Genomic DNA, 5000 nt, shown 5'->3' with positions numbered 1-5000 from the left:
AAATTTTTCATCGACGGGCGAGGCGCGGAGTCGCCCTTGGTGCGCGGCGGCGTCCCCGTGACCGGATCCGTGGACACTGTGCCCTTCATCGATTGCCGATTTTTGTCTGGTCGGCGTTCGACGGGTGCGAGGTGGACTAACGTAAAATATTAATACGGCAAGTGGATGTGGTTTACCGGTATTATTCGGTGCGGGCATTCGGCGAGCACGTCCCGCGGACTCGGAGTGCCGTACGCGGAAATATTTTTCATCGACGGGCGAGGCGCGGAGTCGCCCTTGGTGCGCGGCGGCGTCCCCGTGACCGGATCCGTGGACACTGTGCCCTTCATCGATTGCCGATTTTTGTCTGGTCGGCGTTCGACGGGTGCGAGGTGGACTAACGTAAAGAATTATTACGTCCCGCGGACTCGGAGTGCCGTACGCGGAAATATTTTTCATCGACGGGCGAGGCGCGGAGTCGCCCTTGGTGCGCGGCGGCGTCCCCGTGACCGGATCCGTGGACACTGTGCCCTTCATCGATTGCCGATTTTTGTCTGGTCGGCGTTCGACGGGTGCGAGGTGGACTAACGTAAAGAATTATTACGTCCCGCGGACTCGGTGTGCCGAACGCGGAAAAATTTTTCATCGACGGGCGAGGCGCGGAGTCGCCCTTGGTGCGCGGCGGCGTCCCCGTGACCGGATCCGTGGACACTGTGCCCTTCATCGATTGCCGATTTTTGTCTGGTCGGCGTTCGACGGGTGCGAGGTGGACTAACGTAAAATATTAATACGGCAAGTGGATGTGGTTTACCGGTATTATTCGGTGCGGGCATTCGGCGAGCACGTCCCGCGGACTCGGAGTGCCGTACGCGGAAATATTTTTCATCGACGGGCGAGGCGCGGAGTCGCCCTTGGTGCGCGGCGGCGTCCCCGTGACCGGATCCGTGGACACTGTGCCCTTCATCGATTGCCGATTTTTGTCTGGTCGGCGTTCGACGGGTGCGAGGTGGACTAACGTAAAGAATTATTACGTCCCGCGGACTCGGAGTGCCGTACGCGGAAATATTTTTCATCGACGGGCGAGGCGCGGAGTCGCCCTTGGTGCGCGGCGGCGTCCCCGTGACCGGATCCGTGGACACTGTGCCCTTCATCGATTGCCGATTTTTGTCTGGTCGGCGTTCGACGGGTGCGAGGTGGACTAACGTAAAGAATTATTACGTCCCGCGGACTCGGTGTGCCGAACGCGGAAAAATTTTTCTTCGACGGGCGAGGCGCGGAGTCGCCCTTGGTGCGCGGCGGCGTCCCCGTGACCGGATCCGTGGACACTGTGCCCTTCATCGATTGCCGATTTTTGTCTGGTCGGCGTTCGACGGGTGCGAGGTGGACTAACGTAAAATATTAATACGGCAAGTGGATGTGGTTTACCGGTATTATTCGGTGCGGGCATTCGGCGAGCACGTCCCGCGGACTCGGAGTGCCGTACGCGGAAATATTTTTCATCGACGGGCGAGGCGCGGAGTCGCCCTTGGTGCGCGGCGGCGTCCCCGTGACCGGATCCGTGGACACTGTGCCCTTCATCGATTGCCGATTTTTGTCTGGTCGGCGTTCGACGGGTGCGAGGTGGACTAACGTAAAGAATTATTACGTCCCGCGGACTCGGAGTGCCGTACGCGGAAATATTTTTCATCGACGGGCGAGGCGCGGAGTCGCCCTTGGTGCGCGGCGGCGTCCCCGTGACCGGATCCGTGGACACTGTGCCCTTCATCGATTGCCGATTTTTGTCTGGTCGGCGTTCGACGGGTGCGAGGTGGACTAACGTAAAGAATTATTACGTCCCGCGGACTCGGTGTGCCGAACGCGGAAAAATTTTTCATCGACGGGCGAGGCGCGGAGTCGCCCTTGGTGCGCGGCGGCGTCCCCGTGACCGGATCCGTGGACACTGTGCCCTTCATCGATTGCCGATTTTTGTCTGGTCGGCGTTCGACGGGTGCGAGGTGGACTAACGTAAAATATTAATACGGCAAGTGGATGTGGTTTACCGGTATTATTCGGTGCGGGCATTCGGCGAGCACGTCCCGCGGACTCGGAGTGCCGTACGCGGAAATATTTTTCCTCGACGGGCGAGGCGCGGAGTCGCCCTTGGTGCGCGGCGGCGTCCCCGTGACCGGATCCGTGGACACTGTGCCCTTCATCGATTGCCGATTTTTGTCTGGTCGGCGTTCGACGGGTGCGAGGTGGACTAACGTAAAGAATTATTACGTCCCGCGGACTCGGAGTGCCGTACGCGGAAATATTTTTCATCGACGGGCGAGGCGCGGAGTCGCCCTTGGTGCGCGGCGGCGTCCCCGTGACCGGATCCGTGGACACTGTGCCCTTCATCGATTGCCGATTTTTGTCTGGTCGGCGTTCGACGGGTGCGAGGTGGACTAACGTAAAGAATTATTACGTCCCGCGGACTCGGTGTGCCGAACGCGGAAAAATTTTTCTTCGACGGGCGAGGCGCGGAGTCGCCCTTGGTGCGCGGCGGCGTCCCCGTGACCGGATCCGTGGACACTGTGCCCTTCATCGATTGCCGATTTTTGTCTGGTCGGCGTTCGACGGGTGCGAGGTGGACTAACGTAAAATATTAATACGGCAAGTGGATGTGGTTTACCGGTATTATTCGGTGCGGGCATTCGGCGAGCACGTCCCGCGGACTCGGAGTGCCGTACGCGGAAATATTTTTCATCGACGGGCGAGGCGCGGAGTCGCCCTTGGTGCGCGGCGGCGTCCCCGTGACCGGATCCGTGGACACTGTGCCCTTCATCGATTGCCGATTTTTGTCTGGTCGGCGTTCGACGGGTGCGAGGTGGACTAACGTAAAGAATTATTACGTCCCGCGGACTCGGAGTGCCGTACGCGGAAATATTTTTCATCGACGGGCGAGGCGCGGAGTCGCCCTTGGTGCGCGGCGGCGTCCCCGTGACCGGATCCGAACCACCGCGTGTGAAAATTCGATTTTTTTTTTTCACTCGACGTTCGCGGTTATTCGGCGGTCCCGGGGTGGTGCACATGACGGCAGCCCCGGCGATGTCCGTCGACACGATTTCGAATTCAACTTTTCGAACGTAGTTTTTCCGTGTGCAATAACTCGTTAACCGTTGGTTCGATCTCGACGTACCCGAGACGTGTTCACGTCGTACGTTCCGAGTACTATAGGACACCGGTGTCCGCGACATTTAAATCGGTAATCCTTTATCCGCGGCCGTACCGCTACGCACGGAGATAGACCGATATTTGATTTTCGCTTAACCGCTACGCACTGTGATTGACTGTATTCCGACGGCGGGGTCTCGGTCAACCGTTTTCACGGTTTGCCGGTGACATCGACCGTACCGTTCATCACGGGCAGACCGCAGAGTCGTTGTCCAGGGATATCCCCCTTTGCCGAAAACCTTTACCGCGTAGAATTTCTGCGCTGACCGCGACGTTACAGGGGTGATTACCGTCGCCGAGCTGCGCGCCCGCCGTACCGTCCCGTCGCACGGACCACCGTGTGTGAAAATTCGATTTTTTTTTTTCACTCGACGTCCTCGGTTATTCGTCGGTGCCGGGGTGGTGCACATGACGGCAGCCCCGGCGATGTCCGTCGACACGATTTCGAATTCAACTTTTCGAACGTAGTTTTTCCGTGTGCAATAACTCGTTAACCGTTGGTTCGATCTCGACGTACCCGAGACGTGTTCACGTCGTACGTTCCGAGTACTATAGGACACCGGTGTCCGCGACAATTAAATCGGTAATCCTTTATCCGCGGCCGTACCGCTACGCACGGATTTTGTGATTTTCGCCTAACCGCTACGCACGGTGATTGACGGATTTTCGATTCTCGCCTAACCGCTACGCACGGTGATGGCGAAGTTCCTTCGACCCGGGTGTACCACTACGCGTGAACACCCCCGTCGCACATTGTGAAACTCGAGATTTTGTAAATTTGTGAGCGACTCGGTCGTCGGCGTTCCGCCGGCGTCCGATCGCCAATCACGTACGACAGCAAAGCCACGGGCGACGCCGAAGCCGACGCGTCCATCGCCGCGCACCGGTCTGCCCCAGTCTTCGGAATGGTCAGCAATCCGGTGCCCTTCGATGGTATCCGTCCAAGTTTCGGCGACCGACCCATCTCGCACGCCGAGTGGCAAAACTCAACCGGCGTCGCAGGCCCGCCTTCCGGTGGGCCTCCGACGCGCAAATCGTTTTTTTCAAAAATCGATGACGACTCCCGTTACCGTTCCGCAAGTTACGAGCTCTCGACGCCAAAACATTCCCGCCGCGGCCGGCCATCGTCGCCGTGCCCGGCGGTCGCCGGGGCGAAGCCCCGGGACGACGGACTTCGCGTCGCGTCCCGGCTTCCCCCACGATCTCGGCTGGGGGCCGTTATAAACCTGGCGAGAGGCGCTAGCGCGGTAATTCTCCGTCCGCTGAAAACGGACGGCGTACGCGCTAACCCCGACTCTCGTCAACGCACGGGTCACGTCGCGTCGGGCGAGCGCTCGCTCTCCGCGTGTGTTCGGTCTTCCGCACGCGACCGCCGCCGCAGTCGCCCCGCGTTCTGCGGGTGCTCAGTGCGGCGCTCGCGTCGACCGAAGCGCGCGGTTTACGGGCGCCCGTCCGCGCACGTATCCCACTCGAACCGCGGTCGGTCGTGCGCCGTGACCGTATACCGGTCACGGTCGTTTCGACCTTCCTCGGCGTCGGCTCGCCCACGGGCGGACCGGCGCTCGGACGCACGCGTCCCGAGACGAGTGTCCGCGTCGTCGTCGCCCCTTGGTCGGCGTCGCCGCGGGGATCCGTCACGGGACGCAGTTGTTGTAAAACCGAGATCCCTGGTTGATCCTGCCAGTAGTCATATGCTTGTCTCAAAGATTAAGCCATGCATGTCTCAGTGCAAGCCGCATTAAGGTGAAACCGCGAAAGGCTCATTAAATCAGTTGTGGTTCCTTAGATCGTACCCAAGTTACTTGGATAACTGTGGTAATTCTAGA

The sequence above is a fragment of the Metopolophium dirhodum genome, chromosome 1, assembly GCF_019925205.1.
Source record: "Metopolophium dirhodum isolate CAU chromosome 1, ASM1992520v1, whole genome shotgun sequence".
Classification (NCBI taxonomy): Eukaryota; Metazoa; Arthropoda; class Insecta; order Hemiptera; family Aphididae; genus Metopolophium; species Metopolophium dirhodum.
This window is presented reverse-complemented; position numbering follows the sequence as displayed.